This window comes from Sus scrofa, chromosome 1 (assembly GCF_000003025.6).
Source record: "Sus scrofa isolate TJ Tabasco breed Duroc chromosome 1, Sscrofa11.1, whole genome shotgun sequence".
NCBI classification, from domain to species: Eukaryota; Metazoa; Chordata; class Mammalia; order Artiodactyla; family Suidae; genus Sus; species Sus scrofa.
In genome coordinates, this window is record NC_010443.5 from 250919766 (window position 1) to 250946830 (window position 27065).

The window sequence follows — 27065 nt, forward strand, 5'->3', positions numbered from 1 at the left end:
TCTGTCTGGATGATTTGTCTGTTGATGTAAGTGGGGTGTTAAAAGTCCTCTGCTATTATCGTGTTACCGTTGATTTCTCCTTTTATGGTGCTCAGCATCTGCCTTATATATTGAGGTGTTCCTTTGTTGGGTACATATATATTTGCAATTGTTATAAGAACAACTCTGGGGGCAAAAGAAGTAGGACAACATGATCAATGAATTTTAGACAAATTCAGGCCAATTGTGGGGCACACCTGGTGAAATCGGGTGAGAAGCTGGAGTTATCTCAGCAGGTTATTTTTTTGAAGGGACATTCTGCTTTCCAATTACTTATTTTTTAAAAAATCAGGAGTTCCCATTGTGGCTCAGCGGTTAATGAACCCGACTAGTATCCTTGAGGATGTGGGTTCGGTCCCTGGCCTAGTTCAGTGGCTTGGGGATCTGATCTGGTGTTGCTGGGAGCTGTGGTGTAGGCCAGCAGCTACAGCTCCAAACTGGCCCCTAGTCTGGAAACATCCATATGCTGCTGGTGCAGCCCTAAAAAAAAAAAAAATCATCTAGATTGTCAGCGTGATGATCTGCTCAGGTCCTTAGGGGACTTGCTTTGCTACAGAAAAATGGCTAATCCCAGTGCTATTTAAAGTATGTTCATGGACTGTCTCCGGTCAGGCACCTGTTTATTACCAGTTGTTATCAGTCTGTAACAAGATAAGGACAGAAACTACCAGAAGAGTGTTTGGAAACGTTAGCAGCAATTTGGCATTGCCATAACAACCAAGTGGTACTCAGTGGCTCTATCTCTGAGACTAGTTTTCAGACTGTAGTTTTTGGGTTGCCGCAGCCCTTGGTGAGTCACACATGTCATAAGCTGAGTGTCACATTGGTCTGTGATGGGTTGGATAAAACCATAGTCCTTGACCACACTGCTGCAGAGCAGACACCGGAGAGATGAATGTATTTCCCACAATCACAGTTCTTCCCTAAATGTTGAAAGATAGTCATTGCCATCTCTTTGCACCAATTTATCTTTAGATCTAGAGAAATACTTGCAGAGTCTTTAGACTGAGCACCCCATCACGCCTGAGGCCAGGAGAGACCCCAGGACTTTCAGAATACCCCAGCCAGCCATTGATCTTCCTGCAAGGAAACCCAGGTCCCCTAGGCTGTCTCAGAGCTTCCATCTTTGCCTATAGCTAATGCAAGAGAAAATCTCGGCCCCTGATGAGTAATCACAAATTCCAAATTAATGGCCCAGGATGATGATATGGTTTTCTCAGGAGCAGCTGTCTTACAAGCAGAACTTGGGGGCATCTCAGGCCTTCCATACAGGGTAATATGAGGGTGCTGGGGTCTGCTCTGTGAAACAAAAGGACAGGACTCTAAGCCACTGATGTTTTAACATTCACCACACAGATGTTTTGGTGTGTGATCTTGAGAAAAATCAGTTAATGTCCCAGATGAATCTGTAAATAGGAATAAGAATAAGATTTTCTCTCCCTGGGGACCTCCGAGGAATTTTTGTCAGGAGGCCCAGAGAGATGATTTGGTTTGGGAGACCATCTGAAAGACTCTCCATGGTTAAGAAAATCATCTGAGAGCTGGAAATACCCTTGGCAACCGGTGTGTGCAGCTCCTGCCTTCAGGTAGGACCACACTTGCACCACTTCAGAGTGATGCACATTCCTCTTATTTCTAAAGAAGGGGGAGGGAGATTCTACAATTGAGTGGCTATTCCTTTGGCCGGTACTGCCATGGCCTTGACCGTATTCGTGGAGCCAGGCAGGGAGGAAGCCACCCTCAGATCACAGAACTACTGGGGAGAGTCAGAAGGGACATCCTCCTGTTTCAAGGATGTATCTTTCATACCTCGTATCTCTAAGAGCGACACCTAGGTTCCAGGTATGTCCTATGTCTGGTAGAGTCGGATGCAGCGCTGATAAAGAACATTATTAAGATGCTCCTTGGGCTTCTATTTGGAATGATGCCACTGACTTTCACATGGCCTACCTGGCATCTTCTCTAGCCATCTTTCGCTTCACTTGGTAATTAGTCCCAAGTTCTTTTTTGGCACTCCTTAGAGGTGATTTCCAGATTATACACAGAATTCTAGTAACAGGAAATGTGGATTTGCCACTTGACCTGTGAGCAGAAAGGTCTGAGGCCAACCCATCATCCTCCGAGGAAGGCGGAATGAATGGTTTAAGGTCTAGAGCAAGCATTCTCACTCTACTCGAATCTCCACTTCACCACCTCTCATGGCCTTGAACTGCTTACATCATATATGGTGCCTCAGTTTCCTCATCTGTAAAATGGAAATACTCACAGTACATACTTAGAGGATTGTTGAGAGGATGAGAGGAGTGAACACATGTAAAGTTCTCAAAATAGCATCTGACAAAGATAGCTGCTAGTTATCTTCCATGACCCAAAACCTGTGTTTGCTTCAAGCAAATGGGATGATCCTCAGACCAGTTTTCACTATTTACGTATTTGAAGGGACCTTAATTTAATCCTGAGCTATGTTCCAAATCATATTCACTTTGATCAATATAAGTAAGTACAGGTATATGGTTGTTTTTTCTTTGGGGGGGTGGTGGGAATGATTGTACATCACCATTTTCAAAAAGACCTTTGTGCCTTGTGGTACTCACGTTCTTTCCCCCCAGTTCCCCTGTGTTTGCTACCAGCTCATTCAGGAAGACAGGGAGTGTGGAGGGGCCCACTTGCTGTACACATGAAACATCCTTTAATCACTGGAGTATGGGAATTTGCATTAAATGAGGTTAATCACATTAACAGATCAGAAGGATTTATACTTTAATAGGGCAAAAAATAGTTTACTGAAGTATCCTTTGAAATCTATTTGTGGTGGTCTCTGTTCTCTAAGGAGAATTAATTTTGGGTATACCTTTATTTGAAAATAACAGTAATTTGAACCAAAAAAAGCACATAAGCAGTGGTACCTTACTTCCTTTGCAGCAACAACTATACCCTTCACACCTGCCCCAGGTCATAGCAATATCAAGGTCAAACTCCCAATACTTCAAATACAGGTTACTTCAACTTTGCATGTACACACAGACTCCCATTCTCCAAAATTTTCTCTCCATAATGTTTTTAAATTTTTTTATTTAAAAGTAGTTGATTTACAATGTTCCTTCAATTTCTGCTGTGTAGGAAAGTGACCCAGTCATTCATATATATATATATATATATATATACACACACACACACACACACTTATATATATATACACACACATATATATACACACATATACACACATATACATATATACACATACATATATATATATATATATCTTCTTTTTCTCATACTCTCTTCCATCATGTTCTTCCCCAAGAGACTGGACATAGTTCCCTATGAGATACAGTAGTTGCTTATCCATTCTAAATGCAATAGTTTGCATCTATCCATAATGTTTTATGGGTGAAGTAACAGATCTCAAAAGTCCTGTCTTTTTTAGCCATTTGAAGCATTTCACAGAGTGCTGAATTCATGCTTCTGCTCTGATATATGTTGGAAATATCTCTTGCCTGGACTAGTTTATGTCCACATTTATAAGATCTGACAGTTGTTTCCTTCATTAGGACATGTTCGCCATTGCTTGTTGAATTATTGCACCTTCGAAAGGTCAATCTAGAAGGTACCAATTAGGGGTCTTAATAAAAACAATGTGATGCTTGTGAACATCCCATGAATGCATAGCTGACTTTGGAAGAGCCATTTATTGTAAGACATTCTCCCCCTCCTCAAACTCCACTGACTCCATACCCCATCTTCACTAACTGCCCTCCCCCTCCTCCCCTTCAGCCCCACACTTCCTGGAGCGATCTTCCATGCCCAGCGTCTCCACCCCCTCACCTTCTGTTCACTCTCCTACATGCCCTCTGACCCTGCACTTGCCACATCACCAGTGGCTCAGCATGATGGGGACTTTTTAATCCTCACCTTAGCTGACTGTTCTGTATCAGATGAGACTCCTGAATTACTTGAACCATCCTTCCTCCCTCTTACTTGAACCATCCTTCCTCCTTGGTTTACTTGAAATGCCAGCATCATTCTGTCTCTTCTTCCTCTGGCCATCCTTGAGATGTTGTTCCTTTAAGGTTCTTACGTTGATGCTCCTTATTCTTTTCATATTCGAAGTGATAGCCTTTGTTCCCATGGCTTCTGATACACAAACATTCTTTCATCCTGATTTTTCTCTCTAGAGCTGTCCATTCAGCCAGGCTTCTCCTGGACATATCCATTTGGCTCTCACCCAGACGCCTAAACCCCAACATGTCAGAAGTTGAACTCATTACTTTCTCTAGTAAATTCCCTCGCTTTGGTTCTGAATGTCATTGAAAAGCACCACTGTGCGTCCACATGCTCAAGTCTGACACCAGGGCATTGTCCTTGATTCACCTCCCCCTCTCTACCCTATGTTTGTTTGTTAACTTTATGTCACAAACATTTCTAGAATCCTTTCACTCTTCTCCACCCCCACTGCCATGACCCTAGTCCAGGCTATCACTTTCCCTGTGGATTGCTTCAGCAGTCTCTTAACAGTCCTCCTTCCTCTAGGGTGGTATCCTTCTAACCCAAACTCTGTCCAGCCACCAGAAGTGTCTTCCAAAATTTAGATCTGATTATGCCACTCTCCAGCTTAAAAACCTGCCCCCATAGCCCTTTGGACTGAAAGATAAAGTCCGAACTCCTTCCTATTTAAGACAGGACCTCTGCTTACTTCTCCAACATTATCTCCCTTAATTGCCTCCTCCTCCGCTTCCAATCACCCCCCCGCCCCAAGTCACTCTCTGCAGTTTCCTGCACAGACCATGCTCTCGCTGGGTCAAGTTCTTTGCACATGCTGTTCCTGTTGCAGGGAACACTCTTCTGCTCCTCTTCACCTGGCCACCTCCTATGGATCCGCCAGGCCTTAGTTAAGGTACAACTTTCTCTGAGCCCTGAACACTGGATACATGGCCACCAGAAGTGTTTGTAGCCTAGAACTTACTATATTGTAGCACATATGAAGCTGTTGTTTTTTCCTCTCTCCATCCCTCCAGCCTCAGCTTCCTACAGGATAAGAGAGTATAGTATTCACTTTTATATTCCCATCGCCTCGCGCACTGCCTGGCTCCAAGGGCTTTCCCATACAGTTACTGGAAGGAGGAAGAACAGAATGAAGGTAGCACAGGTGACACACCCACAGTTGTTCTAAGTATAAAGGCTTGTGAGATTTCTCTCTGACAGGCATTTCCTACTGGATGTTGAGCCTTTGTTTCCATTCCTTTGATTGACATTTAATCATGACCTGAACTAAAGAAGATTGTTTTCTGGGCATGGCTTTCATTTACATAGAAGTGTGGACAAAAACTGCCATGAGCAAATGGCCATGATCACAACTAATTGGCCTGATGTGGTTGATATAATATCCATTTGGAACAAGATTATTAAGTAGATAGTCATGGTGTGTCACACATAGCAATGGGCAAGATGTTGGGATTATACAAAAGAGGTTGATGTCTTCTCCCCTCCTCTTAGGATCTAACAGTCTAGGTATCTGATGGATGGCATATACATATGACAGCTGCTGGAGGTGTCATACTTGTTCTCAAGATAGCAGGAGTTCAGAGAAAGGAATGGTCCTTGAGGGCCTTGGGATCGGGGCTTCTATTCTGGTGGGATTTGGCTGAGATTAATCTTTCTAAGGTGTATTCATTCATTCAACAAACATTTATCTACAGGTGGCCAAAAAACACATGAAAAGATGTTCAACATTGCTAGTTATTAGAGAAATGCAAATCAGAACTATTATGAGGTACCACCTTACACCAGCCAGAATGGCCATCATCAAAAAGTCTACAAACAGTAAATGCTGGAGAGAGTGTGGAGAAAAGGGAACGCTATTGCACTGTTGGTGGGAATGTAAATTGGTGCCACCACTGTGGAAAACAGTATGGAGATTCCTTAGAAAACTAAAAATGGAATTAACATTTGATCCAGCAATCCCACTCCCAGGCATCTATTCAGAGAAAACCATGACTCAAAAAGATACATGTACCCAATGTTCATTGCAGCACTATATACAATAGCCAAGACGTGGGAGCAACCTAAATGTCCATCAACAGAGGAGTAAATAAAGAAGATGTGGTACATATATGCAATGGAATATTACTCAGCCATAAAAAGGAATGAAATAATTGCATGTGCAGCACCATGGGTAAACCTAGAAATTACCATGCCAAGCAAAGTTAGTCAGACAATGAGACGCAAACATCATATGCTATCATTTATATGTGGAATCTAAAACCAGGATACATTGAACTTCTTTGCAGAATAGAAACTGACTTACAGACTTTGAAAAACTTATCATTACCAAAGGAAACAGGATGGAGGAGGGGGAGGGATGGGCTCGGAGTTTTGGATGGAAATGCTATAAAATGAAGTTGTGATGATGGTTTTACTACTATAAATATAATAAAATTCACTGAGTTAAAAAAATAAACATTTATCAAAATGCTACAATAGAGGCCAAGCTCAGTTAGAGATGAAAATGGAAGAGTCACTACCCTCAAGAGACCTGGATCCACTCAATGACAATGGAAGTCCACTCTTCAAAGTCCCTGCACTTTGGGTAATTGGAGATCTCCTGGACCTTCTGGACTTATGTTTCTATTGCTCATGAGTCCTACCATTTAATGTTAGAAGGTCTTCTTCTGAGAAGTACTTCTTACTGCCAAGAAAGTTAACTTTGACCTCAGACAGGGCTTTGCGGTCCCATCCCAGAACTTTTGTTTGTTTGTTTGTTTTTTAGCATTTTAGGGCTGCACCCATGGCATATGGAAGTTCCCAGGCTAGGGGTCAAATCAGAGCTACAGCTGCTGGCCTGCACCACGGCCACAGCAACACTGGATCCAAGCCATGTCTGCAACCTACACCGCAGCTCACAGCAAAGCCGGATCCTTAGCCCATTGAGCAAGGCCAGGGATCGAACCCGCATCCTCATGGATACTAGCTGGGTTTGTTGCCGCTGAGCCACAACAGGAAGTCCTCAACCCAGAACTTTTAATACTTGAAGCTTTTAAAGCAGTGATGGCTCCACTTCTAAAAAATAAAAGATACGAAGTCAAGTTTAAGATGCCTCAATTCATAAGAAGGAAATTCCAGGCTCAGAGGAAATGAACCACGAAGGCTATGTCGGGATGGGAGCTAAAGGGCTGTCACTGAGATGGAGCAAATAAACCGGGATATCATCCATGGGGGCCCTTCCTCGGCCTCAGTGAGGCCTTGGCCCCTTTAGGCCCCAGGTTGGATCCCAGCTCTAGAGCTAGTCTTGATTTACTGGATGATACAGTTGCGAGGATGCTGGCCACATGCGTATTGGATTGAAGCTTAACTGGCAAGGTCTGCTGGTTGTCATGGACGCTCTGTACTGACCAAGCTTATTTGGCTTGTCACAGCTCAGCCACCTGTTGTAAACAGCTGAAGAGGGCCCAACTCCATTTGGAGGCTGTTACTATCTCTGGCATGTTGTCCCTGCCTGGAGCTGGGGGGGTGGGGGTGGGGAGGAGAGCATGGAAACAGTGAGCATGGGAAACAGTTGATTGCTAGTCTCACAGAATCACCCTCTTTATCAGCAGCAGTGGTCCAGGCATGGCTAGCGTGAGCCGTTCCTTCTGCACAGGATCTGCCATCTCTTTAAACACCAGAGGATCACAGACCTAACTATAGAAGCAATTCTGGAGAAAAGACTAGAATAGCAGGTTGGAGTCAGATCCTAAAGGGCTTTGCGTGAGCTGAGGGACTTAGAATTGATCCTCAAGCTCGTGGAACATGATTAAACATTTCAGAGCAGGGGAACTGTAATAAACCCAGGGGTGAAACTCAGATGCTCATTCAATGCTATAGTTAGAGAAAGAGGGAGGTAGACAAGTCAAAGGTAGACTGGGAACCAGCTACGCAGACTGTTAGTTTAGGTTGGGTCGGGCTGGACCAGGATGCTAGAGGGCAGATCGCTCAGTAATTCCGAGATCTTCATGCTTGAGCCAGAGAAAGCATCACGTAGAGCATCATCCTCCCCCCACCTTCCCTCCCCTCTCCCTCCCCCTCCTGCTCTTCCTCCCCCTCCTCGTTATGATTATCAATCTCAGCAATATCTTGACCCTGAATGGAGTTCTGCCATGAATTAGCGGTTCCTCTTTCCCTTTGCTTCTGAAAGGCAGAGCAGGGGCTTATTCCAAGATGCAGGGAAAAGAGTATGATCTTTGACATTAACTGACCTTGGTTTGAACTTCAGGTCTGCCCCTCATTAATTGCATGGGACTTTGGGCAAGCTACTTAACCTGTCTGTAAAGCGGAAATCAGTACTGGGTATCTCACTGAGTTCTTGTGAGGCTTCACCTAGTTAATACAGGTAAGGTGGCTAATCTGTGCCCAGCACATAATGGGTTCGTATCCTTTTGTCTTTGTCTTCTTACAGGACAGAGCTTGTCCTCTGTGGGTCTTGTATCTCTAGCCAGCGGGAGAACTTAAAGGGAGGAATGTGGTTGGAACAGTAACATTCTTTCATTATGAAGTCAATTCAGCCATCCCCTCATTTTACATTGACTGGGTCCCTGAGAAGGTGGAAGTAAAGCCTCCTTTTAAAGCAGGAGAGGACCCGGGTCTCTTATGAAGCCCTGCTTATAGTCCTTTGTCTGGTGAGATGTGTCATCATTGAATTCTTTTAAAAGGGCCAATTCTGTTTAATTAATTTAAAGGTGGAGCAAATCCATGAACTTATTGATCTACTCAGCCATGCCTCAGATAGCACTTAGGGTAGAAGGTGCCACAGCCTCATTGCAGAGCCTGCCCGTCTGTCCCCAGACATGCACTCTGCCACTGGCCCTGGTTGACGTGGAAATCCAAGGATATATGTGGACCTGTTGGCTCTGGGAGGAACTTTCTGTCCAGGGGGAACACAGCTAAACCCTTCCCTGGCTGAGAGGAGAGGAGAACATTGGAGAGCAGGTGGCGGGGGTGCAGGCCCCCACTCAGTGCCATAGGGACCCAGGATCTCTTTTGACGAGTCCTTGGGTTGGGTGCTGGTGTTCCTGAGATGACCGTGGCCTGGCCTCTGCAATTGGCACCTCACAGACGTCATGAACTTCATCTTGGGCTTGACCTCATGAACCAAATGTCGCTACTGGCTCTAGGGGCTGCATTACCAGATGTATGCGAGAAAGGGCTGCTCCTTAAGCAAAGAGGTGGGGACACCCCAAGCCAACCTCAGGGCTGGGGGTGGGGCTTTGCACACCTGCAGGGTCTCGCTGCTGCTTTGCAGAAGTGAGGATAGCCGAGGGTATTAGGGTCTCTGTCAACACAGTGACCAGCTTCAGTGGTAGAGAGGACATGGGTGTTGGCAGAGGTTGGCCCTGCTGGACCACGTCACTGGTTAGGTTGTTCATCACCGGCCTTTGGGGTGACTTACTGTAACCCACTGATGATGTCTTACATCACATGGATGTTATAGAAATGAAGATGGTTCAGATGCTCCCAGTCCCTGCCTCCCAAAACCTTAAAGATCTTCTCAACCAGTTTCTTTCCCTGTTACAGAGTCTATAACAAGTTAGCTTCACAGGGTTTGGCTGCAGATTCCTGTACACACCCACTAGCGGCAAGTGCACTGTTCCTTTGAGAACAAGGGAACAAAGCATTGAGGATGATGGACACTCGAATGTTGATATGATGAGCTTTCTTGTCCCAAATAACCACATGATACCAAATGCAAAGCACAGTGGTTTCCTCCCAGACACTTTAGGTAAATTCCCAAGCATACTACCCCCGTTGGCGGAACAGGACACTACTCGCCACTAGATGGAGCCACATGCGCACATAAGCCTCTCTCACACAGAATTTGAATTAGATTTTCTGGATTTTTAAAAATATGTACACACACACACATGCTAACATTCACCATTGTTGAGGCCAATAATCAGTTTTTTAAATTTTCCTTTCAGCCTTCAGATGATGAGCTTATTTACATTCTCTGGAAAACTGTTTTAACATAACATCTATGGGTGTTCTTGAATCTTATGAACCACGAACTATATGATTCAGAGGCTGAATTGGAATTTATTCCATTGAATATGTTTTGGTTTGTCTTGTAAAGGAGTGCATGCAGTATCTGACAATTTTGTTTTGTTTTGTTTGCTTTTTTGGGCCACACCTGCAGCATATGGAAGTTCCTAGGCTAGGGTCCAATAGGAGCTGCAGCTCCTGGCATACACCACAGCCACAGCCACAGCCACAGCCACGTGGGATCTGAGCCGAGTCTGACCTACACCACAGCTTACCGCAACACCACATCCTTAACCCACTGAGTAAGACCAGAAATCGAACCTGCATCCTCATGGATACTAGTCAGGTTTGTTACTGCGGAGCCACAACAGGAACTCCTCACAAAATGGTCTTTGAATTCAATTTTTTAAAAAGCACCAGAAGAGATAGAATTCCTGTTAAATAATGCTTACTCAATGGCAGGAGATACTCTGAGATAGTTTAAATATTAACTCATTTAATCTTCATAGCATAGAAATAGCTCTTCCATATCCTTATAACCATCTGATACACGAGGAAGTGAAGACTTAGAAAATCCAGGCAATTCCTCATATTTTCCTTTAGGAAATGGCAGGCTAATTGAACTCCTGATCCTGGCTCCTTTGCACTATATCCTGCTGCCTCTTACTTATAGAAACAATTGGGAGAGACTTAGAAGAAATCAGATCTTGACATGAAAGGTATTTTGATGCCGATTTCTCTTTTTTTCCTTCATCTCAATTCTCTTATCTATAACATAGGAATGGGGTGGGATGGATAAATTAGGAGTTTGGGATTAACATATACACACTGCTGTATATAAAGTAGATAACCAAGAAGGGCTTACTGTATAGCTCAGGGAACTATATCCAATATCTTGTGATAACCTAGAAAGGAAAAGAATCTGGAAAAAAAAGATATGTATATATGTATAACTGAACCACTTTGCTATACCCCTGAAACTAACACAACATTGTAAACCAACCATACTTCAACTTAAAAATAAATAAATAGGAGTTCCCACTACTGCGTAAGAGGATTGGTGATGTCTCTGGAGCACTGGGACGCAGGTTTGATACCTGTGCTTTAACCCCTGGCACAGTGGGTCGAGGATCCAGCGTTGCTGTAGCTGCGGCATAGGTTGCAACTACGGCTCGGATCTGATCTCTGGTCGGGGAACTCCATAGGGTGTCCAAAAAAATTTTTTTTATTGAAAAATAAACAAAATAATGGAAAAACAAACAAAAAACCCCAGATAGGAACAAAACAATCCCTAACTGCTGTGAAAGGACTCTGTAAGCTGTAAAGCATGACACACACGTCTGCTGTTATATTTGAGGGATGATTTGGGTTTTGTGGGAATACGAGAACCCTCATCTGTGCCTAGGAAGCTTATGATCCTTCAGTCATTCACACACACACAAATTCGTGCCCCGTGTGAGATCTTCCACACTGAAGTGCCTGCACTATTTCAATACCCAATCTAGTCTGCCCTGAGCTCTCTCTTACAGCTGCGTGTTGCAGTGAGATTTCCTGTGCTTTCAACAGGTAATTCTCCCTTAGCCTCCGGATCCAGGAATAACAGACACATCCAGGGGTGGGACCACAGCTGGATAAAGAGATGGCTTGTGCCAGTTCTGTACAAGCCAAGTCACTGAGAAGAGGCAGCTTTTTTTTTTTTTTAAATATATTATTTGGGGACACAAAGTACTCTTTATCCCAAAGTTTCCATTTCAAGTGGCAAATCAGATCATCCCTTTGACAGAAGGCTTCCATTAAAAGCACAAGCCTCTGGATCCGTTTTAAAGGGCATTCTTCTCCTTTGGACCCGATGCAGGTCTTGCTTCTAAGAGCTTCTCTATTTCGGCTTACATAATGCTTTGTGACCCAGGCTTTGATCTCTACATGTGAAACATTTTGTATCTGGAGGTTCTCATTGGCAGACTCTTGGTAGAAGGAAGGTTTTGTTTTCCTTTGGGATCTGAAAACCCCAAAATAGACATCTTTCTCATTGGACTTCTCAGCTGGCTGTCATAAAACAGAATCAGGGCTAAGTCTGTCAGGATAAAGTTCATCAGAGAAAATATTTGTGTAAGTTTATTGTAGTTCTGAAAGTTTTTGTGTCAAAATCGCATAATGAATGTGGTGTGTGACTTTCCTGAGCTTCTGCAGGGGCTCCGTGGGACACCGGTCCACTCAGTTGCCCTAAGCTGGGTTTCCCAGAGCGCAGGTCAGGGGCGGGGCTCATCCACCAAGGTCATTCTCTCTCAGTCTGCGCAGCCTACAGGCCACTAGGGGGCACACGTGAGCTGGAGCCAGGGGGCTGTAGCTGCTTCTGAAAACCAGATGCACCCCGGGAAAAGGGCCTCCTGAGGCCTTCTTGCAGCATTTCAAAGATGAAAAATGTCTCTGTTGTATCTGTAAGATGGAAAAATAAGATGCCAGAGAGACTCTGAACGTGCCAAGGGGAAACCAATAGTGCAGGGCCACGATGTGCCTACAGCCCATGCAGGACACTCAAAGAAGACACGGTGCCAGGTGCTAGGTGTTGACTCCGTCTCTTCGCTGCAGGGAACCAGGGGAAGCCTCAGCATCTGCCCAGACTCCATGCTGACCCTAGTCTCTAGCTCCATGTTCTTTCCTGCTGAGGCCACGGGAGGGCGGTGATGCAACATTTCAGGCTGAGGGCTGGTTTTCTTGGTAGAAATAGGTTTGAGACCGTTTCAGTCCTCGGAACGTTTTTTAATCAGGGTCTCGAGGTTCAAACTCGGATCTTGGCCAGCTCTTTACCGAACACCATCAAAGGGCTCATAGATGGCTGCTGCTGTATTGCCCCTCTTGCCCAGAGAAGAGAAGCTCCCGGTACCTCTAACAGTTGGACAGCGGCAGGCAGAGAGAGTGCTGGGGGAGAAGGGAAAGCCGAGGGTCTTGCTAAGTCCACACCACTGGGCTCCCTCAGCTGCGTTTGCTGTTAGTGTCACAATTGAAGGTCACTCATTTTTGTTTGGCAGCCCAGCCTGTGGGGCCATACTGGTGCAAAGAGGTTGACCTAGGACGTCCTCAGTTTTATTAGGGTATAAATGTCAATCCATGGAACTCTTTTGCTTCTCATAGTAGTCCATGCCCTGCACGGCCACCTCGTTTCCTGCTTGGATAAATCCTTAATTGATCTTTTTGCTTTCACTCTGCTCCTCTGCCCTACATCCACCTCTACCATTCACCCAGCGGCAGGTGTGGGTGTGATCTTTCTGGAACACGGCTGATCTGCTCACTCCTTTAAAACAGATGGATAAACAAGGAGTTCCCGTCCTGGTTCAGCGATTAGCGAACCCAACTGTTCATCCCTGGCCTTGCTCAGTGGGTTAAGGATCCAGCGTTGCCGTGAGCTGTGGTGTAGGTCGTGGACACAGCTCAGATCCTGCATTGCTGCGCCTGTGGCATAGGCCGGGGGGCTACAGCTCCAATCAGACCCCTAGCCTGGGAACCTCCATATGCTGCGGGTGTGGCCCTCAAAAGACAAAAGACAAAGCAAAACAAAAACAAACAGAAAAAGCAGATGGACAAACCAGAAGCTCAAATGGTTTCCTATTGCCTTCGGGATCCAATCTAAACTGCTCACAGTGGCGTTCAAGAGCCATCACGTCCTGGACCCTCCCCTCCACTTCCTTCTCTTCCCTGCATGAGTGAACTTGAGCTACACAGGTGCTTGAGTGAACTTGAGCTACACAGGTGCTTGAGTGAACTTAAGCTACAGAGGTGCTTGAACCTCCTTGCACGTTTCTGCCTCAGAGTCCCTTTGTCCATGCCATCCCCTTGGCCCATAATGCCTTCTAGACACCTCTGCCTTGATCATTTTTTCTCATCCTTCCAGTTCTACTGAAATGTCTCAACCTCCTGGAATCCTGCCCCACCTACTTCCTCAACAGAGTTAGTCAACTTTCTTCTTTGCATCCCCTATGCTTTGGGGACATCCAGTTAGAACTCCCCAGAGCACTATTTGGTCACTGTTTATACATCTGCCTTCCTTATCAGATGAAATTCTCAAAAGTAGTGCCTGGGCAACTATCACTGTACCAGCTCAAGAGCTTATCAAATGGTTAATAAGAAATTCATGAAAGACCCAGCATATTTCACCCTCTCTCAGTAACCCAGAGAGACCCAAACACTGTTGCTGTCTGCTTTAACCACCTGGGCCAGGAACGGCCTTTATTATCTTTCCTCCCAACCAAATACCTGATCTCTGAGTATGGTGTATACCTCATGATCCAAAAGCACCAGTATAGCCCTGAGCTCTGGAGAGGAAGGGGCAGGGCTCTGTAGCTGTGCCTCTGAGAACATGCCTGGGAACAATGGCAGGAAATGTCCAAGTGGGAAACAATCAGTCAGGCACAGCCCAAGTGGAGGTGCTTCCTGATTGGCTTGATTTGTTCTGAGCAGGAACTCTTAGAATAACTTTGGAATTATCCCAGTGAGATGACAAATTTCTCCTTGGTGGAGGAGCTGTCACCTGGTCAGGTCAAGCATGGAAAACATGATTAGAAAAAAACCAGGAGTTCCCGTTGTGGCTCAGTGGTAATGAACCTGACTCATAACTGTGCGGATATGGGTTCAATCCCTGGCCTCGCTCAGTTGGGTAAGGATCCAGCGTTGCTGTGAGCTGTGCTGTAGGTTGTAGATGTGGCTCGCATCCTGTGTTGCTGTTGCTGTGGCTGTGGCTGTGGCTGTGGTGTAGGCTGGCAGCTGTAGCTCTGATTTGACCCCTAGCCTGGGAACTTCCATATGCTGCGGGTGCATGTCTAAAAAGACAAAAACAAAAAGCAAACCCACAAATAGAAAAAAAAACAAACCTGAGAGAACCAGTCCTTTTAGGAAGATCGTATGGATTTCGCAGACCTCCCAGCTCCTGCCACAGCATCCCGGGGCAGCCTCCTTCGGAGTTTCCTGCTCAGGCACAATTGAGCTGTCACCTGTGCCTTCAGATGGAGACCATTCTCCTCTCTAGGGCTCAAAGGCCAGAGGCACTGTTTGTCCTTCGGTGCCCTGTTGGGCTGCTCATGGAAGCCCAGGCTGTTAGTGGCTGGCGGTGGCAATGTTCCCTTTCAGAACCAAATGCCTACAGGAGACATTGATTGAGCACTGGCTGTGTACAAAGCATTGTCAGCACCGCAGGGGTCAGAGCAATACAGATGCCATTTCCACCCTCACAGCGCATTGATTTCCAAGCCACGTTCCATTCTGTGGAAAGGCGGACCCAAGGCCAGAAATGAGGGGAGGGGCTCCCCATCAGCTCAAGCCTCAACCATAGCATCTCTCCCTGACCAAGATGTTGGAAAAGGAAATTCTGCAGCAAAAAGAGGAAACTCTGGAAAGTTTTGGTGTAGGAACAATTTCATTTGCTCTTGGAAGGAGGCAGCACAAGGCAGCAGTTAATATCCTAGGTTCTGCAATATCTTATAATAAACTATAATGGAAAAGAGTAGAAAAATGCATTATATATACAATGTATATGGAATACATACAAAATGTATGCACATATATACATATACATACCTATATATTTATATATATACACACACACATACATAACTGAATTGCTTTGCTGTATACCTGAAACAAACACAATATTATAAACCAGCTATACTTCATTTTTTTTTAAAGAAAAGAAAAATAATATCCTAGGCTCCAGCAGCAGGTAGACGTGGGTTTAGATCTCAGCTCTACTCTTCACTAGTGGCCAGTCACAAGTTACTGAACTTCTCTCAACCTCTGGTCTACCATCTACCAAGTGCAGATGATAGTAGCCATTACAGTGCAGATTGCAGAGAATTGAATAATGCTTATAAACCATGTAGCATGTTGTCTGGCTCATGGTAAATGCTCAACCAGTGTTAGCTGTTCTTACCACTACTCCTGTTGGATACTAAATCATGGTTTTCCATGAATGACTCATTCATATACCAACACAAGTATCTCGAAAGCCCTCTCAGTCTCTCCACTGTAACCTCCAATGTGGTACAACAGACAGAAATGCATTGATGATCCTGTGTTGGCACTTATAAAAGCTGTGGCTGAAGCCATGTGGATGTACACACACACACACACAGAGGCTGATGGGAAACTCAAACTCAGCAGGAAGGTTATCACAGAGTGCTGGGTTTAGGCACAAACAGCGAATAAACAGGGCTTTGGACAAGAGAAATATGCCACGTAAACAATTTTCACAATCCGATATGAAAGCCCATATGTTTCCTACATGAAGGCATGAGCTCAAAGAGAACCACAGGGGGGAATGAGGTAAACGCTAAGGCTGTTCATCATGCTGGCCTAGTTTCTGCACATCTATGTGTCCTCCACCTGTGGCTTTATTAAGATGAGCCCCAGAGTAAATAAAAACCATATATCTCACACACACACACACACACACACACACACACACACACACACACAGTCTGGTAAAATTATATATTTAAGACATTTGGGGTCTAGAAAACACAGAAGCTCCCTTCTGTGTTATCTTATCTCAGAGAAATCAAATAAGACACATTTCTTTTTAATTGTTCTTTGTACTAAGTCCAGAGTTGCCTTTTTTTTTTTTTTAAGAATCATTTTTGACCAAAGGAGTTGAGCCAACATACCTGTTTTGAGGCTACTTCCAATGAGAACAACTTCATTTATGCAATCAACATTTCTTGAGAACTTTCTTGAGCCAAGTTCCTTGTTAGACACAAGCTAGTTAGATGCTAGAAGCCATATTCAAAGATAAAGAAGAGATGGCTGTTCTCCTCAAGAGACCTGCCAATGGTAGTTGGGGATGGAGCTCCGAATTCACCAAAAGGGATTAAAATACAATGGCATAAAATCAGTGACGTAAATGTATCTAAAAGATATGACAGCAAGTAAGCACTGGGGAGGGATCAGGGAAGACTTCCAGAAAGAGATGATACCTGAACAGATTCTTAGTAAGTAGCATTTACCTGGGGAACCAATTGATAGAACATAGTGGCTGATGTATGTGTGATATTTCCCAGGGAGGGACAAGTCAGAGGTCAAGGTGACATCCAGGTTTCCATCTTAGGTAGAATGGGTTAGTGGTAGTATCAACAAGTGAACCACAGAAGGCAAGAGGGAGGAACACCTCTATGGAGAAGATGAGTTTGGTCTTGCATATGTAGGGTTTGAGGAAGTTGAGGACCATCCAGGTGGAGACATTGAACCTGCAGTTGCATATAGAGGCTGGAGTTTGGGAGAGAAGCTGAAGACACAGGTTGGGTGGATGTCAGCATGTAGGTGGGAATTAAAACATGAAGGTGGGTGTGATTAGCCAGGAATGGATCATTGAGCCATGTGAACATTTAATGAAGATGTAGAAGAGGACCCGTGTTGAGAATGTGGTGTCATGGCCCCTGAAGGGGAGGAGGGTTGGTCCGAAGCGATTTATGAAAGGAAGAAGTTAATCATAGATTCACACGGAATCATATCCATTAGACATGGCAGTTAGGATGTCATGGACTTTAACAAGACCAGATACAACAGAGGGGCGGGTGCCAAGATGGAGTGGCGTAAGTCGCGGGGTGGTTGGGATGTGAGCAAGTGGAGGCAAAAAGAGGCAGGTGCTGTTGAGGAGATCTGGAAGAGCAGTTCAGCAGGAACTGCCACAGGACGTGGGGTCAAGGGAAGTTCATCTCTTTTTGGGTGTGAGTGAATGTATTCTAAAGGGACAAAGGGAAGGAGGCATGTTGGAGAGAAGTTAAAGCTACGGTGGCGGGGGGGAGGTGGGGGGCATTGATAAAGTGCCATCCCAGGGAATCTGCACAAGGTCAGGTGCACAGGCAGAAGCACAGGCCGGAGAGTCTCTGAATCAGAGGCTGGAGGCGAAAGGCTGGATGAGACTTTTTCTCTTCCTGTAGAAAGAGAAATTTCTCAGGAAGAAAGGGTTTAAGCTGCTGCGAAATGTATTGCTTTGAAAGGAGATCATCTCAGCTTTCGTGTCATCAAAGCTCTTTATTTCCTATGAAACAGACTCAAACAAGAATCACACCCAAGAAATCAGTGCTCAGTGAGGCTGGGAAAAATGATTTTCTGTGGTAGAAATCAACTTGTACAGATTCTGATGGTACAAAGCCATGTAATTCCAGATGGAATAAATACACAAGAGAAGAACTGGCTGGTTTCCACGGGCTAAGGAAAACTGATGGAGAGACAAATTTTCATTCCTATTGACCTGGGATTAAATTTGCCTGTACCAACATCAGTAGTGAAAAGTGCTGATATGTCCCAGCTATACACTAAGGTAAAAATAGAAATCAATCCAATGTACATTTTTTTCAATGAATATACACATTTTAGTATATTTGAGGAGAGAGGGGAAGTGGCAAAACCAAGCCAAGATGTTAAAAATAATCTTGAATAACACCATCAAGTTAGTTTCACCGTAGATTCCTTTTAAAGTGTGTTCTTCCTTTCCTTTGCTTTTCATTCACTCAACAAATATTTATTTGACCGTCTATATACACAGGAAAGAATATAAGGTATGGTGATAAAGTAAAATGTTGTCCTATTTCTCAATAAGCCTATACTCAGGAGAGGGACGGTACAGGTAGGTTTGAGAAGAGTAAATAGACTTTGAATGCTCTGATACCAGCTGGGGTATACCGACTACCTACGAAGGCTAAGAGTATGGGGTTTGGGGGAGCATGAACATATTAGATTGGGGGGATTTAAGGAAAATGTAACTGAGGAAACAATTCAGTTTGGGCTTTGATTATTAGAGGTGTTTTCAGCAGATGGGGTTGGAAGCAGGGGTGGCGGCAGTCATTTCAGGCTTTTTCACAGAGCAGCAAGCCCTCCGTTCTGGAACAGAGAAGATGGAAGGCTGGGAAGAGGTTAGGGCAGAGTCTGGAGGGTGTTAAGTGCAATCAGATTCCAGCCTAGGAAGATCAGTCAGATTCAGGAAGGAGGTAATGGAGAACCATCAACTTTTTAACAAGGAAAAGGATATGAGCTATACTTTAGGAATTCTTAAAGGGACCATTCTCTTCTCTGCCATATTTCTGTCTCAGGAATGATGTAGAAAAATAAAAAGAAAGGGCTTGAGTTTCCACTGACACCTTACAGTCAAGGAAGGCCCTGTTCTTTCACAAGGAGAAGTGGAAATCCTCTGTTTATTTAAGGGCCATTAACCTTTTTCACCATAAAATACCAAATGATCTGCAGTGATTCCAGATACACTCATCTAAATAAAAGGAAACTGTTTCCTTGCAAGTTGAGTCACAAATGAAAAATATTTGGGGAGTTCCATAGAAACAAATGCACTGTTTTCCAGAAATATGGAAAATGAAGTTTGTAGCATCTATTTGTGTGAAAGGAAACCAGTAATGTGCTGGGGTCCTACCTGGAATATGGAAACATATGGAAACATATGGAATATGGAATATGGAAAGAGCTATTAAGATAGGTAGATAGGAGTTCCTGTCGTGGCTCAGTGGCTAACAAACCCAATTAGTAGCCATGAGGTTGAAGGTTTGATCCCTGGCCTTGCTCAGTGGGTTAAGGATCCGGCATTGCCGTGAACTGTGGTTATAGGTAGCAGACATGGCTCAGATCCTGCATCGCTATGGCTGTGGCGTAGGCTGGCAGCTATAGCTCCGATCGGACCCCCTAGACTGGACTGCAGGTGCGGTCCTAAAAAGACAAAAGGCAAAAAAAAAGGTAGATAAATTTAAAATACATATATATGTGTATATCTATGTGTGTGTGTGTGTATATATATGACTGGATCATATGCTGTACAGCAGAAATTGACACAACCCTATAAATCTACTCCAATTTTTAAAAGAATAGGTAATATATTTATTTTGTTCAAACATCAAAAAATAGATAGATATATACATACATGCGTACATACATACATACATACATAGAGTTAAATATTCTTAGAATGGAGGGATTAGACAATCACTTCTCAGGCAGAATTGAGGATCCAGGCAGCAGGAACTAATGCGGCAGTCTTTAATTCTGCTGTAAAGGATTCCAATCCCCACCCCTACTCCCAATACTCTCCATTCTAGAGCCACTCCTTCCAAGATGCAGATTTTTGGACAAGAGTCCAGTTGACCTAAGTCAGTTGTGTTTCCACTTCTTGGCCAGGGATGTGGGGCCCCTCTGATCAATAGTTTCACCAAACCCACAAGGTGTTCTAGAGACATGATTTCCCAGTGGAGGAGCTGAATGCTGTTCCCCAAAGGGGAGGGGCAGGATCTTGAGCAGGCAAAATTAATAATGCCCACCTTAGCATCTCTCACCACACTCACTTCTGGACCGCAGATAATGTGTCTTCTGCGCCCACTCTGTAACCAGAATTCCAGGGTCATGGGTGAGCTCCATGTTGCTGAGGTTTTTTTTTAAATTTTTATTGGCATACAGTTGATTTACAGTGTTGAGTTAGTTTCAGCTGTATCATTGTTGAATCTCATGTATGGGATGATTGATTAGCTCACTGTACTGCAAGGTTGGGAAGGTCTTTCAAGTGTATGAACAGTCCAGCCTTGACTCTTCCTGACATGATTCAGCTGGAAGGGCTGTGAGCATCAAGCTGCCACAAACATCACAGTCCTAGCACACCAGAGATGCTAAGACATGGATGCTTATTGTGCAGAGTAGGAATTTCCCAGCTGAGACGTGGATGGGACAGGGATTTGGGCCGGAGTGGAGTGAAGCACAGATCTAGCCAAGCCCCATTTTATAAGGGAGGGTTGATTAGCAGGAATGAATTGCAAACCGTGCAGTTGCTCTTTATTTTTTTTTTCCTTCCGTTGCTCCTGAGACATTAATGAGGCTCTGAGCTGTGATTAGCTATGGCCCCATATTCTCAGCTTAGTTCAAGGAGCAGTCATTCAAAATTCGATAATATGTGGTAAATGTCTTGCATTACTTAGGATTAAATGTGGTTGCAGATAACAGAGAACCACAGTAACAGTGGCTTAAACAAGACGTTTAGAAGTTCCTGTTGTGACTCAGAGGGTTAAGAACCTGACTAGTATCCATGAGGATGCGGGATCGATCCCTGATCCCTGGTCTCGCTCATTGGGCTTAGGATTTGCCGTTGCTGTGGTGTAGGACAGCAGCTGCAGCTCCAATTCAACTCCTGGCCTGGAACTTCCATATACCACAGGTGTGGCCCTAGAAAAAATAAATAAATAAAATAAACAGGATGTGTTATTTCTCTGTCCAGGAACAATCCACAGGTAGGCAGTCAAGAGCTGTCTGGTGGCTGTGTGCTGGGAATTCCTCAGGGGCCCAGCCTTCTTCCAGCTTACCCCTCGCCTGTCTTTGTCAGAATCCAGGATAGCAGTTAGAGCTTCACCTGCACACATGCTCATTTCAGGCAGAGGGGTGAAAAGAGGGCTGAAAGAAGAAAGGGCTAAAGAAGGTTCTAGAAGCTACCCTACGCTACTTTGCCTTACATCCCTTTGGCCAGAATATGCTATCCATGGCTACAAAAGATGGAGAGGAATGTGAACATTCGTCTGTGTGCCCAGCTTGCCTTCAGGGCTTAGGGTGCTGTGAAAGAGGGGGACGATGGGAATTGGTGAACAGCTAGCAGCCTTTCTGACAGGTTGCCTTGGGCTGGATACATAAGGAGCAGCGTGGACAGCTTTCCTCTCCTCTGAGAAGCAAACGCTCTCCCTGAGGTGCTTGTTTTGGCAGGTTGGTCAGACAGATACACTGCTTGGCTGCTCAGCTATGAAATGGACATTCTATGCGAGAGAACAGGTCCGAATTCAGCACCGTCGACTAGTCTGTCAGCATCTCCTTTTCATTCTGAGAGGCTTTGCTGAGACTCTAACGCATGTCAACTGAGCAGCTGTGGTTGGCCAGTTCACAGTTTCTGTGTGTGACCTGGGCCATTGTCCTCCCATAGTGAGAGACATTGTAAAGGGGCATTGTCAGGAATAGACTAGTCCTGCTTAGAGCTCCTCCAGAACTATACTTAGGGTCCCCAGGATTTTGTGCAATTTCTTTACTGCCCTTTACTGCCACCTCAACTTTTACTGGGTGCTGGGTTGGGCCCATGAAGAAACCCAGAAGCCCCCCTTTCTCCTGGTCACTTTACCCTCTCCTCTTCTGCTCTTCTCACCACCCATCACCCCACTATGGGGCCCCTGTTCCTGTCACCATGCTCCCCACTGAGCCACAAGTTCCATTTCCCAAGTACAGCTCCTACAAGTTGTGGCGTTTGCTAAACTTGACCTCTGTGCTTCCAAGGGATGGAATTCAGCCCATGTGTGAAAGTTATGGGCACACAAACAATGTCTAAACCCGCGAGCAAGCATTCTGAGGGTCAGCACTGTTCAAGGAGGGGAGGGCTGCCTTGGGAGGTAGTGAGTTCCCCATGTGCAGGGGATTTCAAGCAAATGTAGGATAACTGCTGGGTGAAGAGCAGTTCAGGGGCTTCAAGTTTCTGGAAATCAGTTCAAGTGGCTTCCACTTCCAGCCTGATCTGTGGTTCTGTGAGCGTGAAACACCCATGGCGATGCACTATGCATTCCTTTTTTTTTTTCTCCCCCTTCTTTTTGGCTGCCCTCAGCATATGGAGTTCCCAGGCCAGGAATCAGATCCAAGTCTCATTTGTGACTTGCGCCGCAGCTGTGGCAGCACCAGGTTCTTAAATCCACTGTGCCAGGCTGAGGATTGAACCTGTGTCCTGGCGCTTTGGAGATGCCACAGATTGTGTTGTGCCACAGCGGGAACTCCATACTATGCATTTTTTTTCTTTTAGGGCCACACCGTGGCATATGGAAGTTCCCAGGCTAGGGGTTGATCAGGGCTACAGCTGCCGGCCTACAGCACAGCCACAGCAACACAGGATCTAAGCCATGCCTGCCACCTACACTGCAGCCTACAGCAATGCCGGATCCTCAACTCACTGAGCAAGGCCAGGGATCGAACCCACAACCTCATGGTTACTAGTCAGATTTGTTTCCATTCTGCCACAGCGAGAACTCCCCATGCTATGCATTCTTGAGGAAGCAAGGAAAAGGAGAAAATGATCCTAGTGAGGTAGTTGAAAGCAGTGACAAGGAGTCCTGGTTCTCTATTACAGGTTCTCTAAAATCAGGGTCCAAATCTTGGCCCCACATTATCTTTGAGACCCTGGGGCAAGTCAGTAGCTCTCTGTATCTCAGTTCTTCATCTATGTAATGGGAGTGAAAGAATTCCTATGTCATAGGATATTGTGAAGATGAAGTTTCATGATGCATATAAAATGCACAGAACAGTACCCAGCACAGAGGAAGCACTCAGAAATCCTCATCGTAATCCTCACCTACAAGCAATATATGCCTAACAAAAGCAATGTTATAATTGTGAGTGTTGTAGCAATTATTCTCACCATCACTGATGGAGAAAGAAAAAGGGAGTAGACGTGAGTTTACAGGCAAAGCTTTCTTCCAGTAAGACCACTGGAAACCCAGTTCATATTAGTCTGTACTCATTGGATTCAACTGCCCATGCAAAAGAAACATTGATTGGCTTCTGTAAGTAAGAAGGGCAGGGGTGCAGCTGGGGATCATGGGAAGCAGGAGCTAGAGAAGCAATGGCCCAGGGTCCCACTCACTCTGCCTGTCTTCTTCTCTCTTTGCTGGAGCCTTTTTTTCTCCCATTGCAGGTGAGGAAAGGTAGGGCCCCACCAGGGCCTTGAAGGCCAGGTATTTCTGGGCTATCCAAGGCCCAGAAGAACAATGAGTGATGGGTATGAGGGTCAGGAATACTGAGGACTTTTCTGAGGCACCCTGCTGAGCCATGTGCCCTGGAGGGTAGAGGATGCAGTGACACAAAGGCCATCCAAGGCCACAGGCTCCTGGGTGAGGGAGGGATACTTGATATTCTGCACCTTGATCTGTGCTGTGTCCTCTGCTTAGCATGTTTTCTTCTCTTTTCCACCTGGGGAAGGCATCTTCCAAGACCCGGCTAGCATATCACCAAGTTTTTCTCACCACTTTGTATCTGTTGGAAATTGCACTCACGTGATCACAACAGGGGCCTCAACTCACAATAAGAAATCTGGAGCAAACACTCCAGAGCTGGTGTAGTCACTCCATGATGCCAGCTAGAACCCAGACAGTTTCTCTCTTTCTGCACACTCAGCCATCCTTAGCAGACTCTTGCCTCTATGGACACAAGATGACTACTTTGCCTATTGCATCACATCCCTGATGGTAGGCAGAGTACTGGACCCCCGAGGATGCCTATGTCCTTATCTCCAGAACCTGTGAATATATCAGGTTACGTGGCAAAGGGGAATTAAAGTTACAGATGGAATTAAGCTCTCCAAACAGCCAACTTTAAAATAGAGCGGTTACCCTGAGTTATCTCCTGGATTATCTAGGTTGGCCCAATCTAATCATAAAGATTCCTAAAAGTGGAACAGGGGGCAGCGGAAGAGAGTCAGAGGGAGATGTGACTGGGGCAGATTGGTCAGAGATGCCACGTTGCTGACTTTGACAGTGGAGGAGTCGGGTATGAGGCACAGACTATTGGTGGCCTCAGAGACCTGGAAAAAGCAAAGAAACGATTCTTCTCTAAAGCCTGCGGGAGGCAACGCAACTCTACCACCCCTTGATTGTTGCCTGGTGACATGCATGTCAAACTTCAAACTCACAGAAATATAATATAGTATATTGTTTAATCTGCAAAGTGTGTGGTCATTTGTTACAGCAGCAGTTGAAAGCTAATACATCTGTCTAGCACCTGGTCCCTGTACCAGACAGGAAGAAGGGAAAGGCCAAGGAAGGGCCTATGCTGCTTAGGTCAACCCTCTTCCTTTTAAGGAGCTTTCCCAGAAGTCCCACCCAACAATGTTTACCTACCTCTCATTGGCTGGAACTGTCCTGTGGCCACCTTTCTATGCAAAGGAAGCTGGGATGAATAATTTCTAAGCTGGACACCTTGACACATATCCCCAACAAAATAAGGATTCTGTTAGCACGGGGAAGGGATTTTGGGCAGGCAACTTGGAGTTCTGCCACATTCCCTGGCGGAACTGACACTTTTCTAAATTGTTGTTCTTTCCTCCAGTTCTTTTTGGGCTGAATTGCAATTTATGTGTTTACCTGGCTGTTCTCATTCCTTAACCAAGAGCTCTCCTGAGCAGACACTGTGGCTGATTGAGTGCTCTGTCCCTAATTTTCAGCTCAGTGCCTGATACAAGGAAGGCACTTGCATTAAGTTGGATGGATAGATATATAAATGGACTTTGAAATGAGAGAATGATCCATGAACTTCACAGAGCCATAGGTCCTTTTTATTTTCCCATGATGAAGGTCTATTGGGGTTAGGTAGATTTTATAAGACCATTTGGCCTGGATCGCAACCTCATCTCCAGTAAATTGAACCTGCACAGCTGCAGTGTGTCACCTTTCCTTACCGTCTATTACAGTCTGCTTCTTGCTTGGAAGAAACTGAGCAAGCCGGTCAGAGGCTGTTATGCATACCTGTCTTAGCCTGAAGAGCCTTGGTTAACCTTGAGTGTCAATTACACTACCTGCTTGGTCTTTATTTTTAGCGCAATACTTCCTTGGCTCCTTCAGGGAAGACTGCATTTGATTTTGGTCTTGAAACTACAAAACAATGGTATTTCTAGCCTGGCTGAGGTGACTCTTATTAACCCCATGACACTTGGTTTCTTGGGAAGCTCCTCAGCCCTGGGACTCAGGTTTTCTGAGTAAAGAAGGCAACCCAGGCCGTCCAGTGACCCATGTGCATTTGTAGAGAAATCTGCCACTGGGTTTTGATTCACTTAGACTTCTCTAAACCTTCAGTTTCCCAAGTTCATTCCCTTTAGATGAAACTCAGTTGTTATCATGAAAGTCTAGTTTTGTTACTTTTTTCCGCTCCCTCTCTCTCCTTCTCTCTCCGTTCCTTCTCAGTTACTCAGTATCATGACCCAGATCTTTAGCACTTGAACTATATAACCAAGAGCCTTGAAACCCATAGGGCCCTGGGCAGGCAGTGGAGACAACCAGGCCAGGCAACGGGCATCAGGTCACAGAGAATTCTTAATCACTTGGGGCTGCTTCACCAGGAGAAGTGAGTTACGTAGGGTTAGCCTTTTTTTAAAGTCCATTTCTTTAACCCAATTTTAGTCTAGAATCCCCTGTAGTGCCTCACTCTGAGTCTGGGCAAATAGGCTCTGTCAGTGTTGGATGCATTGAGTGTAAACTGAGGTTGGGGTGTGCCCATTTTAACCCCTCACTCAGCACAGAAGCTGAGACCCTGGCTCCTTTTTGAGTCCACAGCCTGTGCAGGGCAGCCTTCTCAGCACTTGGTCCAAGGGGGCATTTTTCTAAAGTGATGTATTGCTTTTATTCTGATAGGTAAGGAATACATGAGTTTTTTAATTGGGAAAATATTGCAAATTATAAATAAGATAATGAAAATCACCCAACATCCCATTACCCAGAGACAACTACCACTGATATTTTCCTGTTTTCTCAATCTTAATCCTCATGAAGGGGTGACCTGGACCCCTCCAGATTTCTTTGAGGGTTGGGGGAAGTAAGGAAAGGGTAGCTTATAAATCTTTTAGATTCAAGAATTATTGGGATGTGTGTGTGTATATAATTGGGATATATATATTATATAAATTATATATATTATATAAAATAGTATTTACTTTTTATATGTAAAATATATATGTATTTTATATAATAGTGCTATATGACAGACTACTCTCAACTCAGTGGTTTAAAACGATAATCATTTATTCTTGCCAACACTTCTATGAAGAGTAGGCTGGGTTCGAGGATCTAGGCTGGGCTTAGTTGAGTGACTCTAATTTAAGGTGCAGCTCTGACTGGGCATGGCTTCTGGCTCTAGGCTTCTGACAACCCCCCATGTGTTCTTTCTGGAGTGCAGGCTGAAGGGACAGCAGCTACCAGAGAAGCTCATCTCTTGGTGCCAGCAGAGGTTCAAGAGGACAAACCCATTGGGCAAAC

At 44.9% G+C, this 27065-nt stretch overlaps 1 protein-coding gene across 1 annotated transcript in view; it reads left to right on the plus strand.

Annotated features, from left to right (window-relative positions):
• The window catches only part of PALM2 (paralemmin 2), a 144491-nt gene that overhangs the window by 95711 nt on the left and 21715 nt on the right, over positions 1 to 27065 (plus strand).